General features: G+C 45.3%; 1 long non-coding RNA gene across 2 annotated transcripts in view; it reads right to left on the bottom strand.

Moving 5' to 3' along the window:
* The window catches only part of LOC137521080 (uncharacterized), a 140,157-nt gene that overhangs the window by 7,635 nt on the left and 110,334 nt on the right, over nucleotides 1–22,188 (bottom strand). Inside the window, exons 3-4 of one of the 2 annotated variants that reach the window (XR_011022023.1) lie at nucleotides 21,597–21,735; nucleotides 3,345–3,481 (exon numbers count right to left, since the gene is read on the bottom strand). This is a non-coding gene — a long non-coding RNA (uncharacterized lncRNA). The remainder of the gene's footprint in view (nucleotides 1–3,344; nucleotides 3,482–21,596; nucleotides 21,736–22,188) is intronic. The other variant, XR_011022024.1, reaches the window with a different exon arrangement.

Genomic DNA, 22,188 nt, shown 5'->3' with positions numbered 1-22,188 from the left:
AAAGTCAATGGGGACCCAAACTTTCATGCTTTGTAAAGCCTCCTTACATGCTACATACCCCAAATTTACAGGGTATGTGCACCTTGGGAGTGGGTACAAGAGGAAAAAAAATTTAGCAAAAAGAGCTTATAGTTTTTGAGAAAATCGATTTTAAAGTTTCAAAGGGAAAACTGTCTTTTAAATGCGGGAAATGTCTGTTTTCTTTGCACAGGTAACATGCTTTTTGTCGGCATGCAGTCATAAATGTAATACAGATAAGAGGTTCCAGGAAAAGGGACCGGTAACGCTAACCCAGCAGCAGCACACGTGATGGAACAGGAGGAGGGCGGCGCAGGAGGAGAAGGCCACGCTTTGAGACACAACAACCCAGGCCTTGCATGAGGACAAGAAGCGTGCGGATAGCAATTTGCATTTTGTCGCCATGCAGTCATAAATGTAATACAGATGAGAGGTTCAATAAACAATAAACAGTAATTGGTGTTGTCCAGAATGCGCACAATGCGTGGGTCGCATTCAATGCAGTCCTAGGCCGAAGAGGTCATAGCCTAGGGTCACAAAACCTGTTTATTTGGGCAATTTCAATGGTGGCGAGTCTGACGTACATAAATCGCAGCAATGGCCGTTAGCAACGTCTGAATCTCACGAAATGTCTCATGCAGGTAGAAGACATATTGTTAGACTTGGGCTCCAAAGATGGGTTCCCTACATTTCTGCAAACCAGAGTTACAGGGCTCCAAATTTGGTAAAATCCCCCATAGGCTTTCATTGGGCCTCCTATTTACAGTTCCAAAATCTTACATCTTTTCAAAGGGCAATTGCTCAGCAGTGGCAAATTTTCTAGCATTGTAGGGACCCTTAGGGGGAACATGACTGGTGAGTTTCGGGCCCCTAGGCCAAAGAGGTCATAGCCTAGGGTCACAAAAACCTGTTTATTTGGGCAATTTCAATGGTAGTTATGCTGACGTACATAAATCTCAGCCATGGCCATTAGCAACGTCTGAATTTCACGAAATGTCTCATGCAGGTAGAAGACATATTGTTAGACTTGGATTTCAAAGATGGGGTCCCTACATCTCTGCAAACCAGAGTTACAGGGGTGCAAAATTGGTAAAATCCCCCATAGGCTTTCATTGCCTCCCTATTTCACTTTCCAAAATCTCACATCTTTTCAAAGGGCAATGGCTCAGCAGTACCAAATTTTCTAGCATTGTAGGGACTCTTAGGGGGATCATGACTGGTGAGTTTTGCCACTGCTGAGCCATTGCCCTTTGAAATGGTGTGAGATTTTGGAACGGTAAATAGTAGGCCCAATGAAAGCCTATGGGGGATTTTACCAATTTTGGAGCCCTGTAACTCTGGTTTGCAGAGATGTAGAGACCCCATCTTTGGAATCCAAGTCTAACAATATGTCTTCTACCTGCATGAGACATTTCGTGAGATTCAGACGTTGATAACGGCCATTGCTGCGATTTATGTACGTCAGACTCGCCACCATTGAAATTGCCCAAATAAACAGGTTTTTGTGACCCTAGGCTATGACCTCTTTGGCCTAGGGGCCCGAAACTCACCAGTCATGTTCCCCCTAAGGGTCCCTACAATGCTAGAAAATTTGCCACTGCTGAGCAATTGCCCTTGGAAAAGATGTGAGATTTTGGAAAGTGAAATAGGGAGGCAATGAAAGTCTATGGGGGATTTTACCAATTTTGGACCCCTGTAACTCTGGTTTGCAGAGATGTAGGGACCCCATCTTTGGAATCCAAGTCTAACAATATGTCTTCTACCTGCAATTCAGACGTTGCTAACGGCCATGGCTGAGATTTATGTACGTCAGCATCACTACCATTGAAATTGCCCAAATAAACAGGTTTTTGTGACCCTAGGCTATGACCTCTTCGGCCTAGGACTGCATTGAACGCGACATTGTGCGCATTCTGGACAACACCAATTACTGTTTATTGTTTATTGAACCTCTCATCTGTATTACATTTATGACTGCATGGCGACAAAATGCAAATTGCTATCCGCACGCTTCTTGTCCTCATGCAAGGCCTGGGTTGTTGTGTCTCAAAGCGTGGCCTTCTCCTCCTGCGCCGCCCTCCTCCTGTTCCATCACGTGTGCTGCTGCTGGGTTAGTGTTACCGGTGCCTTTTCCTGGAACCTCTTATCTGTATTACATTTATGACTGCATGCCGACAAAAAGCATGTTACCTGTGCAAAGAAAACAGACATTTCCCGCATTTAAAAGACAGTTTTCCCTTTGAAACTTTAAAATCGATTTTCTCAAAAACTATAAGCTCTTTTTGCTAAATTTTTTTTCCTCTTGTACCCACTCCCAAGGTGCACATACCCTGTAAATTTGGGGTATGTAGCATGTAAGGAGGCTTTACAAAGCACGAAAGTTCGGGTCCCCATTGACTTCCATTATGTTCGGAGTTCGGCTCGAACACCCGAACATCGCGACCATGTTCGGCCCGAACCCGAACATCTAGATGTTCGCCCAACACTACACGTGACCCGTTCGGCCAATCACAGCGCTAGCTGAACGTTCGGGGAACGTTCGGCCATGCGCTCTTAGTTCGGCCATATGGCCGAACAGTTTGGCTGAACACCATCAGATGTTCGGCCGAACTCGAACATCACCCGAACAGGGTGATGTTCTGCAGAACCCGAACAGTGGCGAACACTGTTCGCCCAACACTAATCTTGGCTACCTATACATGGGGTAGCTACCTATACTGTGAGGGGTGCACCTTTGGCTACCAACGTATCCTGGAGGGCTACCTACCACAAATTATGTGCCGCTTGGGGCCACAAAAACCTTAGCGGCACCACTGTGTTTGGGATCCTCCGTCACCCAGGGAGAGACTGCAGCTGTGCCATATTTGTAAGTTGCTGGAGAAGATGGCAGCTCTCCTATGGATGGGGGGCCAGAGGAACAGCACCCCGTAGATAAGTAGTGATGCTTACCCCAACCCCCAACCCCCAAGCACACTCTATCGCAAACCTCCGCTGTGGGGAGGTTCACTTAAAAAAAATTGTAGTTGCTCAGTTGATTTTCACCAAAGGACTGTCTAGGCAGAATTAAACATCCTTTTATGGGAAATACTTAATACATATACAATATGTCATCTTTCTATTCAGGCTCTCTGTCTGAAGTTAACCTTTCAAGCAACATTTTCAGATAATAATTGAATCATATAGCAAAGTATATTTCTTCCTGTTAAAATAATTGAAACATGATTATTATTACATTTGGAAAGATATTACTATTTACTCTTGTTTAAAGAAAAATGAAGAAAAGCTACGTCTGAGAAACTGATTTGGCGTATTTCAGCTTTAATTACCGTAAATATTGGTGAGAAGATATATTGATGATACAAGAGAATCCCATCCTTAGCTGATACATTGTGTCACTTCTTCCCCTGCAGTCATGTGGCATGGGATGGTATTACCATAGTCTGCCACAGTCACTTCCCTTGTGCTGTGGAAAGAGAATTCAAGGCATTCAGATTGAACCTGTTAGAGTCATGTTGGGGATGTCATTTATTAGCTCTCAGGCAGGAAGGAGTAAACATTGATTTCATTGACCCAATTAGGATGTACGTGACCTTTTGTGCGCAGCCATTGAACTGTACCATAAAAAAGGTGAAAGATGAGCATATGTGTACATTAACTCCCTTCTACAGCATCTCCTAAAAATAAGAAATGAAAATGACACTGCTAGAGAATTTTATGTTGGGCAAAAGTGGTGCCATGGGTATTAAAGCAGCTGTCTGTCCTTCACCAAATGACCACATGTAGTGCCTATACATTTCATCCACTCATTGTGCTGGCTCCAGTCACAGGAAAATATAGCCAAGAGTCCTGGGGGCTCTAAGAAGCCATCTGCTGAATAACACAGCCATGGACAGGTAGAGTGTGGCATCAATATACCAAAAATGGATTCTCCCTGATCCATTCACATTCACTACATTGCAGCATTTCATCTGTATTAAGGTGCCCATTAACGGTACAATTTTTTCACCAAATGTGATCTTTCGATGCAATTTTTACAAACGTAAAGCCTCCTGCACAGCCCAGCTAAGAAGCATGGCGATCGGACTCACCTCCTATTTTTGTCGCCGGTGTCACTTTTTATTTCTTTAGCCTCATAGAGGCTCTCATTGCCGCCGTCCCCCTCCCTCTCCTTCCCTCCTCCCCTCTGCCTGAAGAATTGAGCATGACGGCAATCGGTCCTGCTCTCCACCTCTCATACACATCAGCCTACGAGAGGACGGCGATCCCCAGCCAATCAGAGGCCGGGGATCGCCGATCTCGTACAGCGCTGCTAGAGACCGCAGGGCTGTACGCATGTAAACAAAGGGGATTTCTTTCCCCTTTCGTTTACAAGCAGTCTGCTAGCCGCGATCGGCGGCTAGCAGGCTAATCATGGAATTCCGTTCTGTGAAGCGGCAGAGAACGAGCGGGCATGCGCGCGGCCGTTCCCTGGGAAACTGCAGCCCCAGGACTTGACGCCAATTGTTGTTAGGCGGTCCTGGGGCTGTCACCGTGGTCATGCCTATTAGCGTGAGGCGGTCTTAAAGTGGTTAAGAAAGTATCATTCAGTAAATGTGAACAATCAATAATTGCCTTCAGATTACTTACGATCATTCAAATCGCATTGAAAGATCGCATTTAGTGAAAAAATTGTACCATTAATGGGCACCTTTAAGGTGGCCACCAACGGTGCAATTTCTAGCGGAAAATTATTTGAGCGATCAGAAATTCTGATCGGATGAAAAATCATTCACTACACCATCAATGAACCAATCTTTGCTTCCTATCTATCACAACCAACAAGAAAATCCAAATTTCGGACTATTTTTATAATCGTTTGTAATCGATTGTGCGCATCAACTGCAATTATTTACAACCAATTCAATCAGAATTTCTAATCATTCAAACAATTTTTCACTAGAAATTGGACCGTTAATGGCCACCTTTAGACTTTTGCTGAAACTCAATTAAATTGTTGTCCTAAATTATTGTCCTGCTAGTTTTGTATTGCTCGGTACAGCATAACAATATGTAGTTGTAAATCATTCTGCTGTTTTAACAATGAAAATGTAGATCATGCTTCAGAAGGATAAACCACCTATGAACAGCGTGGTGGCTAAGTGAGAGCCGGTTTCCACAGGGTGCCACGTTCGTTTCCGGGTGAGCATCCGTGCTGTTGCGAAGCCGCTAACTGCAGAATGCTGTCCGAATGTGATTTGGATGGCAAGCCTATTGCCTGAATAGACAGCATTTCCCCATTAGAGGTGTACCGAACGGTTCGCCGGCGAACGGTTCCAGGCGAACATTGGGGGTTCGCGTTCGCCTGCGCCAGGCGAACTTTTCCGGAAGTTCGATTCGCCCCATAATGCACTATGAGGGTCAACTTTGACCCTCTGCATCACAGTCAGCAGGCACATTGTAGCCATTCAGGCTACAGTAAGCCCTGGAGCCCCACCCCCCCTTATATAAGGCAGCCTCCGGCGGCCATTACAGTCACTCGTGTGCCTGCTAGTGAGAGGAAAGGGACAGCTGCTGCCGACTTTTTCTTTTAGGGACAGATTAGTTAGGTTCTAGGCTGCTTTGCTTGTTCCTGACTGATTAATATTGCTTTTAAAGCACCCAGCAACAGCTCTTTTCAGAGCTCAACCTGTACATTTTTTTTTCTGACACTTTTGTTGCATGCACAGCCTTGCTAATTGATAGTGTGTGTGCCACTGCCAGCAGCCCAGCACATTCAGTGACTGACTGCCTGTGTGTGTGACAGGGAGCTGCACATTGTACTACCCAGTACTGCATATACCCCAGTACCTGTTGTGTTTACTTAACCCACCTCATCACTGCATATACCTAGCGTTGTGTTGAGTGAACCCAGCTCACTGCATCTAAGTCTAACTACCTGTTGTGTTGAGTGAGAACCCACCTCACTGCATCTTAAGTACCTTTACTGTATACTGTTCAGTGAACCCAGCCCACTGCATCTAACTACCCAGTACCTGTTGTGTTTACTTAACCCACATCATCACTGCATATACCTAGCGTTGTGTTGAGTGAACCCAGCTCACTGCATCTAACTACCTGTTGTGTTGAGTGTGAACCCACCTGGCCACCTCACTGCATCTAACTACCTGTTGTGTTGAGTGAGAACCCACCTCACTGCATCTTAAGTACCTTTACTGTTGAGTGAACCCAGCTCACTGCATCTAACTACCCAGTACCTGTTGTGTTTACTTAACCCACCTCATCACTGCATATACCTAGCCTTGTGTTGAGTGAACCCAGCTCACTGCATCTAATTACCTGTTGTGTTGAGTGTGAACCCACCTGGCCACCTCACTGCATCTAACTACCTGTTGTGTTGAGTGAGAACCCACCTCACTGCATCTTAAGTACCTTTACTGTTGAGTGAACCCAGCTCACTGCATCTAACTACCTGTTGTGTTGAGTGTGAACCCACCTGGCCACCTCACTGCATCTAACTACCTGTTGTGTTGAGTGAGAACCCACCTCACTGCATCTTAAGTACCTTTACTGTTGAGTGAACCCAGCTCACTGCATCTAATTACCTGTTGTGTTGAGTGTGAACCCACCTGGCCACCTCACTGCATCTAACTACGTGTTGAGTGAGAACCCACCTCACTGCATCTTAAGTACCTTTACTGTTGAGTGAACCCAGCTCACTGCATCTAACTACTCAGTACCTGTTGTGTTTACTTAACCCACCTCATCACTGCATATACCTAGCCTTGTGTTGAGTGAACCCAGCTCACTGCATCTAATTACCTGTTGTGTTGAGTGTGAACCCACCTGGCCACCTCGCTGCATCTAACTACCTGTTGTGTTGAGTGAGAACCCACCTCACTGCATCTTAAGTACCTTTACTGTTGAGTGAACCCAGCTCACTGCATCTAACTACCTGTTGTGTTGAGTGTGAACCCATATGGCCACCTCACTGCATCTAACTACCTGTTGTGTTGAGTGAGAACCCACCTCACTGCATCTTAAGTACCTTTACTGTTGAGTGAACCCAGCTCACTGCATCTAACTACCCAGTACCTGTTGTGTTTACTTAACCCACCTCATCACTGCATATACCTAACCTTGTGTTGAGTGAACCCAGCTCACTGCATCTAATTACCTGTTGTGTTGAGTGTGAACCCACCTGGCCACCTCACTGCATCTAACTACCTGTTGTGTTGAGTGAGAACCCACCTCACTGCATCTTAAGTACCTTTACTGTTGAGTGAACCCAGCTCACTGCATCTAATTACCTGTTGTGTTGAGTGTGAACCCACCTGGCCACCTCACTACATCTAACTACCTGTTGTGTTGAGTGAGAACCCACCTCACTGCATCTTAAGTACCTTTACTGTTGAGTGAACCCAGCTCACTGCATCTAACTACCTGTTGTGTTGAGTGTGAACCCACCTGGCCACCTCACTGCATCTAACTACCTGTTGTGTTGAGTGAGAACCCACCTCACTGCATCTTAAGTACCTTTACTGTTGAGTGAACCCAGCTCACTGCATCTAACTACCTGTTGTGTTGAGTGTGAACCCACCTGGCCACCTCACTGCATCTAACTACCTGTTGTGTTGAGTGAGAACCCACCTCACTGCATATAGCTAGCATACCCCCGAGATGGACAAAATGGACAAACCAGGTAGAGGAAGAGGTAGAGGCAGACCCAGAGGAAGGCCACCAGGCACCGGCAGGTCTGTGGCTGTGCGAGGTGGTGTTGCTGTGATTTCATGTGGACCTGCCCCAAAATACAGTGCTCAGAAGAAGGCACGTGCCATCACTTCCCAAAATCGTGAGGAGGTGATTGAGTATTTAACACAGAACACCTCATCTCCCGCAGCCACCAGCGCTACAACAAGCACCACATCCGCTGCATTTGACACTTCGCAGGAGTTATTTGGTGGTGGTGGTGAAATCACTGATTCCCAGCCACTACTGCAACAACAACAAGAAGGCGCAGGTACACCACCTCATACGTCTGAGTTAGGTGGCGATAGTATGGACGTAACGTGTGTGGATGGGGATGATGGTGGACCACCTGAAGTTGGTGCACTTGAGGAGGTGTCTGAGGAAAGCGCAGCTGGCCAGGAGGATTATGATGACGATTATACGGATACCACATATGTTCCCGGTAGAGGAGATGACCAGGGGGACAGTTCAGAGGAGGAGTCAGAGAGGAGTAGGAGGAGACGACTCCATGATAGAAGCAGAGGGAGCTCGTCCTCAGAAACAGCTGGGGGCAGTGCACGGTGCCATGTTTCGCCAGCTATGGCCAGGGAGCACACATGCCCTTCAACGTCAGCTGCTGCTGATGCCACCGTAGCGCCATCACCCCAGGGGGGCTCAGCGGTTTGGAAATTTTTTCACGTGTGTGTCTCAGATCGGAGCAAAGCCATCTGTTGTCTCTGCCAGCAAAAATTGAGCCGTGGAAAGGCCAACTGTCACGTAGGGACAAGTGCTTTACGAAGGCACCTGGAGAGAAGGCACAAACAGCTATGGCAAGAACACCTGAGGAAAAGAAGCACCCCTCAAAAGACAAGCAGCGGAGAACAACCGTGGCAGCCGTCACAGGGGGCTTCTGCTGCTCCACGTTCCCATGGTATTGTTCGTGGCTGGGGGGAGGAAGAATGGATACACTTTTAAACAATTTAAAAATACAACCATCTAAACTTTCAAACAATTTAAAAATACAACCATCTAAACTTTCAAACAATTTAAAAATACAACCATCTATCATTTTCAAAAAAATTAAAAAAGGGCAAAAAAACTTGCCCTCCGTAAAACATTCTTGGCAAATGCTTTCGACTTGGTTTGTCTTCCGCTGGCTCAAGGGTCCATCTGACCACAGATGCCTGGTCTGCAAAGCACGGTCAGGGCAGCTACAGCATGGGTCTCAGCAGGCTCCCACTTCGGGCCGCAATCCAACCTTCATTCCCCGCGGTGACAATGGCAGACTTGCCCTCCATAACGGATTCCCGTTAAAGGATTTAAAGTTAATTCATTTCAAATACACAGCAGGGCCTCGAAAGTCCGCCTCCTGTATTGTTATTTTTGGTCACTACCTCGGGGCGGGCGTGCATGCCTACCTGCTGCCCTCCTTGGATGTGTAGTGGTAGCCGTTTCTCAGGCTCCACACCAGATTCCATCCCTCATTCCCCGGCCATTACCCGGGGTCACAAATGACAGACTTGCCCGCCTCCATTTGATTCTCGTGAAAGGAATGTGGTGTCATCTTTGCCCGCCATAACTGGTTCTCGTTAAAGGATTTAAAGTACATTCATTTCAAATACACAGCAGGGCCTCGAAAGTCCTCCTCCTGTATTATTATTTTTGGTCACTACCTCGGGGCGGGCGGGCGTGCATGCCTGCCCGCTGCCCTCCTTGGATGTGTAGTGGTAGCCGTTGCTCAGGCTCCACACCGGATTCAAACCTCTCATTCCCCGGCCATTACCCGGGGTCACAATGGCAGACTTGCCCGCCTCCACAGGATTCTCATTGTAGCGGTACTGAACAAGTACACAGCAAGTAGAAAATGTAAATTAAAAACAAAATGTAAGCTTTTTAACAATGCCATGGAAAGTTGAGAAGGAAGTCACACATTACCTGACATCACTGAGTGAGGAAGAGCAATCACGCCATGTTGCGCACTAGTCCAGCATGGCCGTCACTACACAAACAGCTGTTTGCGGTGCGTTACACAGTGAGTTTGGTGTGTCAGTGTGAAGCAGTACTCTAATTACACTCCCTGTTTGATGTATACACATGCAAGATGTTTGAAAGCACGTTAGGCCTGCAATTTAGCATTCAATGTGATTTCTGCCCTTAAAACGCTGCTTTGCGTCACATCCAGATTTTTCACCGGGACTTTTGGCATGTATCCCACTCCGCCATGCCCCCCTCCAGGTGTTAGACCCCTTGAAACATCTTTTCCATCACTTTTGTGGCCAGCATAATTTTTTCTATTTTTCAAAGTTCGCCTCCCCATTGAAGTCTATTGCGGTTCGCGAATTTTTCCCCGAACCTTCTGCGGAAGTTCGCGAACCCGGTTCGCGAACCGAAAATCGGAGGTTCGCGACATCTCTATTCCCCATCCGGCATGTATGTGGAGACATAGGCCCAGGCTGTCATACTAACCTTGCAACATTACAGCCTGAGCTTGAATGCTGGCCAGGATGCCATCTGTGTGTTTCCTCCAGGATCCTCTGCCTCTGGTTTCCTCCTACATCACAAACTAATATTAGGAGGCTAACTGGCTTCTCCCTAACTACCACTTGACTACATTAAGTAGATAAGCCTTTGTACACATAGATTCAACTAATCTGAGGTGGCCGTTACAGGAGTTAAAATTTAGCATATTTACTGGAGTCCCCTAATGTTGCCTAAAGATCCGGATTATCAAACTGACCCTCCAGAGAATTGTTTTCCTCCTCTCCCCGCCCCCTGGAAGCTGCTCTATCATGTGTCAAGCACTGTCCCTCCTCCTCCCCACCCATATACCAACAGGCATTGTGTGTTGTTGCTATGGAGTTGGGGAGGCGGCATGATGCTAACCTTTAGGACAGTGACACAGCTTTACAAAACCCATCCCCGAACTGTCTCCCAAAGGATGGAATCCTGATCTCTGCGGGTGACAGTACTAGTATGAGGTTTTAGACTATAACAGTCGTAGGACCATTAGATTGTGAGCTTCACTGAGGGACAGTTAATGATATGAATTATTCAGTATATTTTGTAAAGGTCATAGGAAATAGCCAGCACTGTATAAATGTATAATAAAAAATATTCCTAATGACATTGAGCAGAGTGAATTGATTGGACAGGTGGCAGTGTTAAGATTATTATGGTAGATTCGATCACAGTGATTGAATCTGTTGGAAAAAGTGGACCCGTGTATTTCTATCATAAGAGCAGAACATCCATAGTTTCCAAAATCTGACTGAAAGGGTCCCAAGCTTCCCTGCCTGCTGCCACTGCTTCTCTTCAATGTCGGATTTATTTAGCTAATCAATATTGTATTCCCCTCTAAGCCTAAAGCCGCATCTACACGGGTAGATGCGGCCGCGATGCTCCTTATCAATCGAGCCGCATCAGCGGCTCGATTGATAAGATCCGACAGGACGGATCTTGCTTCCGCCGATTCCCTGCTCGCTCCCCGCTAGGGGACAATGGCAGGGAATCGAGCGGAAGATAAGTGGCGCGGGGACGAGCGGGAATCGAGCGGGTATTGATGCCGGCGCACGCGCGGCGAGCGGGGACGCGGCGGGCACGCGGAAGAGGCAAACCGGCGGCTAATCGAGCCGCCGGATCGCTGCAATGTCCCATCGTGTAGATGGGGCTTTATACTCACTGCAAAAACCCAAGCAGATGGATCCAGCGACGTCTCCCTCATGACGAGCATCCAGTGATTCATCTTCCTGCCGGCTGGTATACTCGACGTCAGGATGTTACACGATGGGCACAAATGGGAAGTCAAACGATTGCAGAACCTTAAAGATCCGATCTGCCATGTCGATCATTTATCGCTGTGCGACGCTAATCGCATTATCGTGCACCTGTACCAACATCGCAACGTTGCGTAAACATCCGCTCGTCACTCAAAAAATCACCGGTCATTGGGAAAGGGTCAGGCAAATTGCGACATGGGTACATAGTTTTCGATTCTTCTTGATTCCCCCAACCCACCATGTACAACATATACAGAGAATTATGAGAACAAATCTACAGAGAGCTGACACCCTCTCAAAGCCAAAGATCGTGTTTTGGGTGATAGTTTTGTTCATTTTCTCATGAACAAAATGGATTATGCATACTTGGTTTGGATCCAGGATTTATTACACAGTTTGTATTTGCACTTAAAGATCTTGCAAATACTTTTTTTATAGATCCATGGTGCACAATAGCTATTTTGAGATCATCATTAAAATGAGCTGATGTTTTGCTGAAAAATTGCTATTTTAGTTGAAATGGAACTAAAATGTATTTTTTTTTTCAATTTCAGTTCAATTTCACTTCGAGCAAATAACATAGCTAAAGGGCTTTTGTTAATTTTTTTAAACAATGTCTAGGTTTCTCCAATTACCTGAAAGTGAGAGCACACAATAGAGTGTCATCTGTTGCTTCTTGAGACCTAAGAACCATTGTCACTTGAAGAAATTGGCAATGGTTTCCAATTTAGTTTTACTACTTTAAATAGACTGCATTGTTGGTTCAGAGCTTGATGACCATAAGCACTATTTCAAAAATTCTAAATCTAGTTTAATTTTGTATTGGGGATCCTAATGTACACTTATACTGATTCCTTTAAAGGGTATACTGTAGGGGGGTCGGGGGAAAATGAGTTGAACTTACCCGAGGCTTCTAATGGTCCCCCATAGACTTCCTGTGCCCGCGCAGCCACTCACCGATGCTCCGGCTCCGCCTCCGGTTCACTTCTGGAATCTCAGACTTTAAAGTCTGAAAACCACTGCGCCTGCGTTGCTATGTCCTCGATCCCGCTGATGTCACCAGGAGCATATAACACAAGCCCAGTAAGGTCTGTGGGTGTGCAGTATGCTCCTGGTGACATCAGCGGGATCGAGGACACGGCAACACAGGCGCAGTGGTTTTCAGACTTTAAAGTCTGAGATTCCAGAAGTGAACCGGAGGCGGAGCCGGAGCATCGGTGAGTGGCTGCGCGGGCACAGGATGTCTATGGGGGACCATTAGAAGCCTCGGGTAAGTTCAACTCATTTTCCCCCGACCTCCCTACAATATCCCTTTAAATGTGGTAGATACCTGGTGACCCCTTCTGAGCTCCTTGTTTTATATATATATATATATATATATATATATATATATATATATATATATATATATATATATATATATATATATATATATATATATATAATGAACCTCCGCCTTAGGGAAGTTCTTAAATTGCATGTGCCAGTGGACGGGGGATTGGCAGGCATTACTCCCCTTGGGGGGGGGGGGGGGCTGCTTTCTAGCCCCACTTTTTTATGCTGGCATCCATCCCCTTCCAGGAAGACCCACAGGTACTGCAGATTGAAGATTCTGGTGGTGTTGTGTGCACTCCTGGCCCCTGCAATACATATGGGGAGATAAAATCCTTCAAAATGAGTAGTTCATTGCCCATTGTGAGATTTACTCCTACTGAAGGACTGTATCTCCCGTGGTGCACTGCAGCAGTCCAGAGCATGCAACACCTCTGTGGACGCTTCAAGCTTTCAGCTGTGGGTCTCCCTGGAAGAAGATGGATGCCAGCATAAAGACAGAGGGCTATATAGCAGCCCCCTGTCTTTAAGATATGTAATGCCTGCCAACTCTCCACATGGCACCATTTATGAACCTCCCATAGGGGGAGGTTTATTTTATATATTTGGTTTTCAGGTCCCTTTCAGTATATGTGCAAGGTGTTCAAGTCCCTTTAGACCCCAATACAAGTCTCCCACTGCAGGTGGGTTGAGCCCTTTGTCTTTACCATGGATTAAGGGTGCACGACTAGGGAGGGAGGGGGAGAGGGAGAATTCCATCTACCAATTGTAGAACTCCTTGTAATGTTTGGAGTATGTAAACTGGTGTTATGAAGTATGTAAACTGGTATTGCTATGCTCGGGAGACCAAGAATTCCTCTGGGAATAGCAGCCTGCATAGGGGAAAAGGGTTAACAGTGCTTGGGAGGGGAGACCCCAAACGCTTTCTTTTTTTAAAAAAAAACATTTTACCAGCTGAAAAAAAATCTATTGGGGATTATGACGTGTATCTGCGTGAGCTGAAAGTGTCATAATACTACCCCGCTCTTGTTTAAAGAGGGCCTGCAACCTTATCCTGTATTGCAAGCACTCCAATCTATTAAGAAATGTTTCTGCTGTAATAAATCTTATCTCAGTCAGCCTGGCTCTATTTTCGCCATCGCCAAGGACTGGACAAGAGGGTAGCTTGTCATCACCCCTCCACATTCCTGCCCCTCACTGATTGGCTGAGGGCAGTTCAGTGTGAACCAGTGTGAAATCTGATCTTGTTGTTCTCACATGTTTATAAAGAAAGCTAGCTATGACAGATTCGGTGGGGGGGGGGGGGGGGGTCAGGGAGGAAATTACATCAGGATTGGCTTCAGTCAGAAGGAATAAAGATGGCAGATGCCAGGAACAGAATTCTCTTTATTTACTATATCAATTAAATCAAAACGAGGACAGTGCAATACATCTGTTGTATAAGTAGAACAAGTAGTTATCTACTTATTGTAACAATTGGTGAGGCAGCTGCGGCGAACAGCACCGCCACCGCAGCTGCCTCTGTGCCCCTGTCCGTCTCGCCACCCGTGCCCCGGGCGTCTAGCACGCCGAAGACGGGTATATCGGGCTCCCATAAGGTCGCATTGACGCGTGCGCGTGTGCACCGTCACAACCTTTATGCGAGGATGAAGTAGAAAGGTTGATCAGCACACCAGCTTCTCAATAAGCAAAATGTCTGCACTGTTCTGAAGAAGGGGACCCTCTGTGGCCCCGAAACAATTGTTAACCGTAGTGTTGACATATGACACATTAAATTTTGCTAATTGAGAAGCTGGTGTGCTGACCAACCTTTCTACTTCTTGGATATCAGTCTGGATGATGCTTAGCGTCCCAGGTCAAGCACCCGAAAATCACTAGGACAAGTGTGCCGCTCTGCACCCTCTCTTCTTACTTTGTGCGAGGAAGAGGCGGCTCAGCTGACCGGAGGGTCAGCTGACGTCACGCCAGGCACCCGCAGCTCCTGATTGGCCAGGCACAGGGAGGGCGTGCCTCAGGCTCTCCTCGGGCTCTTAAGCCCAGAGGATTCATTCCTCGGGTGTCTGCTGTTGCGAATGCCTCGTGTGAGCACTCAGACCTAGTCAGGTTCCTGCGCATGATAGATGTATATGCAGTGTTTGCAATATACATCTATCTATAGTTAGTTTAATGTATTTGATTATCTGTATATGACTCCTAGCTCTGTTTGACTACCCTCCTGCTTAGTGATTCTTTACTTTAGCCTATCTGATCTTACTACCGACTCTGCCTGGTTACCGCTTACTCTCTGCCTTCTGATTCTGTACTTTATCTGCCTGCCTGTTGCCGAACTCGATTTGTCTGACCTCTCTACTCACCAGTGAGCCCTCGTCACTGGCGAGGTGTTTGCTGTACTGACAGTCCCCGCCAGCTCCTCTGGTGAGCTCCTGCCAAATCTGTCAGTAATTACTGTTGCACCAAAACACAGTGCAATTAAGTATCACACTTATCTGTGTACTATACTTGCATTATTGGTGATTCTGCAGATCACTACATAATCAGAGATCTGGTTGTTGCTTACACTGATTATTACACTTATACTGTATATGTGTTTTTTCTGGCATAGTATGGCTGACCCTGCTGTTTTAAAAATGCATTTTCTCCAACAAAATCTTCTCTCTGAAGTATAGCAAAATTACAATGTATTATTTTTTTCTTAGGGCATGTTCCCACTGGTACCTCTGATCACAGTAGCAATTCTGGTGACAATTGTATGTTTGGGAGCTTTGTAATTATGACAGAAATGCAGCACCCTAGAGAGGGCAAATTCATATTTTCTGCAATTCCGACTTGAAAATACTTGTTGGAATTTTGCCACTCAATTCTCTAGTAAGGAGCAATGTTTTTACATTATGTACTTTTTCACTCAAAATAATACAATGTAGTAATGGTGATATGCTGTGTTGAGTCATGTCATTAACTAAATGTTCATTCTTCTGCTCAGATCGCCCAGTCCTCAGTCATAGCAGCCAGTGCTGAGCATACACAGATGTGCCTGTATTAAAAGCAGGCTTTGGAGTTGGAGCAGCCTTTAATCTGATGTGAATCATCACATTTTCTCTCAAAAAGTGGATCCGAAAATGAAGTACACAAAAGTAAGCATGAACTGATATTCTTAAAGGACCACTGTAAGCTAATAAAAAAAAGGTGTTAACTTACCTGGATCTTCTACTGCCCCCCTGCGGATTTCCTGTGCCAGCTACGGGTCAAAATGATCCTCAGTCGCCCGCCATGGCTCACTTCTGTTTTCTGCATCTCTAATGTCGCCGCGCGCATCCCCGCTACCTCTCACATCGTAGGCGCAGTACGAGAAAACCTCATGCTGCGCTTGCACAGGGTGCTCCCAGCGACGTGAGTGGGAGTGAGGACGTGCATGGCCAGGTTCACACATGCGCAAATGCCGGCAATATTAGAGTCGCAGAAAATGGAAGTGAACTGCGGCGGGGGACCAGAGGGCATACCTATGAATCTGCCATCGGGAGATTTGGGCGCAAGATAAAGCCGATATACGTCTTACCCTGCTCCTGCACAAATCCCGGCGGCGTTAATTAGTATTCCCCCCCCAGTCTGCCATGGATAGAGGGGAATGATGTTATTTGGCTTCCAGCCATTGCTGGTGGCCAAATAACAGTGTTTTAAAAGTAAGCTCTGTCTTTTGATGGCGCCCAAGTTACTCAGTGAGTGCCCAAATCTCCTGCGCGGATTTGTTTTGTCCCAGCGCGGGCACAGGATGTCTGCGGGGGGCTTGCAGAAGCCTCAGGTAAGTTAAACTCTTTTTTTTTTTTTTATAGCTTACAGTGGTCCTTTAAGACCTATTTTCTGCTGATCATTTTTTGATGTTGTTTAAACTGTAGATTTCCTTTAATCTAAACACTTATGGCAATATAAAAGGTTTCAGATAATACAAGTTCAGAATTAAGCTGTCTGCTATTTATTACCCAAACCTAAGGTAATACCTTACCTTATCAGCACTGCCTGTTAGATTGCAATTTCATAAATAAAGGTCTATAGTAAGCGTAACATGAATAATGATATTTCATCAGTGACTGTGATTCTGCATGTAATAGTTATGGATAAATTCTAATACTCTTGTTACGGAACCCAGCCTTGTAAAGCAGTAATGCAGGTCACTAAAAGGAAGAATTGCTTCCAGCTTCCTCTGCTTCTCTAATGGAGGAACTAACTCACGAGGAATGTAGCCCAGATGTGCAGACACATTCTTACACCACGAATGGGCCACTATCATTATTATTATTTATTGTATTTATAAAGCGGGGTTGCATACAATGCTAACAAGGGGTGTCTGACAGAAACGTAAGACAAGGTAGCCCTATCACAACCATAACATAAAAGTTATATCACATCCATGACAGCAGGATTATTGTTTGAAATCTATAAAAAAAAAAAAAACATTTAGCAACGTACAGTACACCACACTAAATATTGATTATTTTATTGTGAGGGGGGGGGGGGGGAAAGAAAAGTGTGAGAAAACGCAGAAAAGCCGCCGCGTGTACTGACAGCAAGGCGGCTGATTCCGCATCCAACGTGGCGGTCTGCACGCGGAAGCATGGATCTAGTGACATGGCAGAACGCGGAAAAGCCGCCGCATGTACTGACAGCAAGGCGGCTGGTTTAGGAATACGCGCGCACGCGCTGAAAGGCAGAACTTTTATGATGGTCAAGGGGGGGATCAGCTGACCTGGCCGGTCAGCTGACCTCAGAGCTGGTAACCATTGGTTGATCACTTTAGGGTGGCGCCAGAGAGCACTGCTCTATATATGGTTACTGCTGGCAACTCTCAAATTGTCTGCCGTTGCGAACACTACGTGGAAGCACTCAGACCTTAGTCAGATCCAACAGTGTGCTTGAACCAGGAGGACCTGGGAATTCACACTGAGCCAGATTACTTGTGTTATTATTCTGTTATTCATTAGACTAGTTCCAGGGTGTAGAGACCACGGACCTCACACTCAAGACTTGGGAACTTGTGTTATCATTCTGTTATACCTAAAAATTCTTCCGCCAAATAAAGTTAAAGCGAGGCCTCGCTTAGTCACATGTAAAGGGTTACTTTATTGTAGAAAAACAGCAGTCACAGACTGAATCAGAGAACTTCTAATAAAACACATTAAAAACACTTGGAACTCAAGGATTGACCTGACATCCCCTGCATCCCACGCACGCATCATATCCATCCATACATGACATTCATCAATTGAGGAGCAATTGCATGCATTTGAGAACAACCTCAGAGCTCTGGGTGAGGAACTAATGTCGACACAGCAGTCCAAAGCTAAATCCGATCTAAACTGAGAGAAAAACAGATGAATAGCTAGCCAGCTTCAAGACTCATTTTTGTGCAGATTTCATGGGAAGAAAAGCACAGTCCATTGCATATGTGGGTTTGCAAGCTGCACAAATCAACCACTTGAGACAACAGCAATAACCAGTTATATAGCACAGCAGCGTCTATTATTCAGCCGGTATCTCTCATCAATGCCAGTTATAGAAAGCAAGCAAGTTAGTAAGCTGTTATAGCAATGGTATTGGTTTCATCAGCCAATTTGAGCAATGCGTGATGCACTCTATACTGTCCAAGGGGAGAGTGCCCCTGTCTCTTACGTGTCCCAGTGGATCTGTGCCGGGTGTTAGGACCATATGCATGCAGGCTTGGTCATCTCATCAATGCTGGTGATGAACATCAGTGGCACTGGATCGGCGCATCCACGCCGCAGCAGCGGCAATGGCGGCAAGGAGCAGTAGAAAACGCTCTCCGAGCGGCGTGGGCTCAAACCAGTGGGCGAGGCCGGCCTCCTGTAGCTCCTCCCACCTACATGTTTCGCCCAATGGGCTTCATCAGGGTGTGGCTTATAAAGGAAGGGGATGGTCAGTCCTCTTTATATCCAGGCAGCGATCAGCTGGTACGTCCACGGACGCCATCTTTGTTGTTGGCAGGGATGCCCATTTCTTGAAACATACTTTCATATATCTTTTACATATTTTCAAAAAGCACAAGAGCAGTAATATTTCCTTAAGTATCATTGGGTATATTTAGGACCACTCATTTTACTGCAAAAGGAGGAAGCATTGCTGCAATAGATATGATCCATATCCAAGTTCCTACTCATACACAGCGCTCCATCCACACCATTTCCCAAACACTATCTAAGTTTTTACATGTCTCTCAATGTGTTCCTCACATATATTGCTACCTTCTCTCCTCACCTCCATTTGGCTACACAACAAGTGGGGCATGAATATTACGCGTCTCACCTCCTGCACAGCACACACAGTGCTGTATATTAGCCAGAGACAGGACAAAGTGCAATAGGTAATGTGATATCATATAGGGATTGGCGTGGGAAATGCAATGTTGTGCAATAGGACAGACTAATAAGGATCCAAATATACAGAAAAATTTATTTCTGAATTGAGGCCATTGGGGGAGAGTGTGCCTAATTTGTATATCCACATAGTTTCCCTACGGAGGAGTTCTCTCTCTGGTCCTTCCTACCTTCAGCCTGACTCCACCCCTTGGAGAGTCTCAGGCTGCTGGAAGGTTCTGTGCTCTCAGTGAGCAGTATTGCCTATACTGTCTAAGATCACCTGCTCATCAGGTGCGTTACTCAAAGTCATACTGTTACACCAAACACTCACGAGTATACATAGGTGTCCAGAGGTTAGAACTATATCTGTATTATTGGTGATTCTGCAGATCATCCATAATCAGGTATATATCTGCATTCTTGGTGATACTGCAGATCACGAATAATCAGATCCTCTCTGCGTGCTGACACCGATCGTTACAAAAAGTTAGATACTTACCAGATTCAGAGGCTTCTTCGATCCTCATCCACCTACCAATGACTACTGGGATCTACCATCTACGGCTGTACTCCCATCCATGTATGAGCACGGTCGCATTGTGTAGGTGCATTCAGAGCCCACATCTGAGTAGTTGCACAGAGATGCTCATGTACAATTGGCTACTAATACTGCACAAGAGTGGGCCATGCTTGCACTTGCACAGCCATGCTCATATATAGGAGCACTGCCACAAGAACATATTTAAAAAGCTCTTGTCAATTTGTCAAATATGTTCAGAACGTCTTGATGTTGGATTGGTGTGGTCAAGAGGGATGGGGAACCCTCTGGATTATCCAATGACTTCCTACTACTGAGGTAAGTATTCAATTTTTTTAATTATATCTTTATTTGCTACCTTTCGAAATACATTGTGTAGTTTAATTTTCCCATGACTGTTCCCACCCACTGCACAATGTCAGCAGAGCATATTTTTGGACCAAACCATGGTCACCTTCAATATTTGTATGCGACAGGTGACCATGGTTTATTCGCATCTTTAACCGTGTGCATGAGTAACCATATGGCAGCACGGTGGCGTAGTTAGCATTCTCACCTTGCAACGCTGGGTCCCCAGTTCGAATCCCAGCTAGTTTGTATGTTTTCCCTGTGTCTGCGTGGGTTTCCTCCGAGTACTCCTTCCACATCCCAAAAACATACAGATAAGTTAATTTGCTTCCCCCTAAAAATTGGCCCTAGACTATGATACATACATGATACATACATAGACATAAAACTACGGTAGGGACTAGATTGTGAGCCCCTCTGAGGGACAGTGACAAAACAATATATACTCTGTACAGCACTGCGGAAGATGTCGGCACTATATAAATACTAAATAATAATAATATGGCTGTCACCACAAAGCCTAGTGGAGTGCCCACAGGTCCCAGAAGATAGAGACGTTGGCCTACTCCTCTTTTACTGCATGAGCTTCCTCCTGTATTTTCCATGCCATAGACATGGATCATAGGGATCACAGTCAAGCAGAAAGGGTGCTTACTGTGAACTCAGTTTAAGTGAGGAGGGGTTGTAGTCTTATATGACGATGCGGTTCATAGCCAAGAATGGACGGAATCCAGGGACCAGCAGAGTAAAACAACTAGGTAAAGCCACTGGAGAAACCGCTCACACTCCCCTAAGACAGTGCCAGGACCAATGTAGGCCAATCCGCACGATTTCCTAATGATCAGGTTCCTTTATTATGTTTATTTGGTCCGAATCATGTTTCGGACCAAAGGGTCCTTACTCATAGCTATGAGTAAGGACCCTTTGGTCCGAAACATGTCAGCTATATGATGTGAGCTTGCTTGGATACGTCCATAATAAAGGAACCTGATCGTTAGGACATCGTGCGGACATCCTTTGTTTCTCAGAGAGTAAAACAACTAATATTGCTAGTTGGGGCTCTGATGCAGACCAATGCATAGCTTATATTGTTTGCTAAACTGACAAGTTTAAGTTTCATACTACAAAATAACACTTTTTTTGTTTTTGTTTTGAGTCCCATAAATGTCCCTTAGTGATTCTGTAGCAGTATTATGTACAGTATTAGGGGCCTCACAAATCTGTGACTTGAATGATTTGTGTATTTCCTATGTCAGCTTTTAATTTCAGATCCATACCTACGATGTGATTTTTGCAGTGACTTTTTTGCACCAGAAGACCTTTTTGTGTGATGAGTGATTTTTTTTTATGATATTGTGTAACATCATTTTACTAAAGTTAGTTAAGCGTGTGGCGATCATGACCGACATGTCGGATCATTGAAACGCCGATCGTTCAGATCTTCATCAACCACCGTGGACATTTTACCCTGATTGTTTGAACTTTCATTTGAACAATCATTTGCACCGTCATTACCGTGATCGGGAAGATGGATTGGGGAATGGTCATTGGTTGCCGCTGATCCCTTGACCCATCTTCATGTGGGTATTTAGCTTTAGGCCTTCCAACGTGGCATTTCTATAACATTTTGTTGCATTTGGCTGCTTTCCAGAGGCTAAAACAGACCACCAAAATATTTTGAGCTATTATAGTATTATAAATGTTTGTTTTATCAATTATAATTAGTGTTGTGCTTTCTACTAAAATTAGATTGTTATTATCAGTATAATATTAAAAAAACAAAAAAAAAACAAATCTAATTTAATATTTGCACACAGCTTCTTCTTATGAATTGCACATTCAAGAAGGGCCTTGTTTTACTGCAATGTTGTGAGGATAACTACAGGACCTGGGACCTGATGCACGAACTAGCAGTAATAATGCCATACAGAGATAGCACACACCAATATATATAGTCAAGCAAGTTACCGTAGCAACAGTCATGATATTTGAGCACCGTGGGTCACAGTGGCATAATTAAGGAGCTTGGAGCCCCAGTGCGAGTTTTACATAGGGCCCCATGCACTCTATTGATATGGAGCACCTAAACCTACCAAAGACAGTTTTA

Source organism: Hyperolius riggenbachi, chromosome 1 (genome assembly GCF_040937935.1).
Source record: "Hyperolius riggenbachi isolate aHypRig1 chromosome 1, aHypRig1.pri, whole genome shotgun sequence".
Lineage (NCBI taxonomy): Eukaryota > Metazoa > Chordata > Amphibia > Anura > Hyperoliidae > Hyperolius > Hyperolius riggenbachi.
The sequence above is the reverse complement of the archived record's forward strand: the minus strand, read 5'-3'. Positions and strand labels throughout refer to the sequence as shown.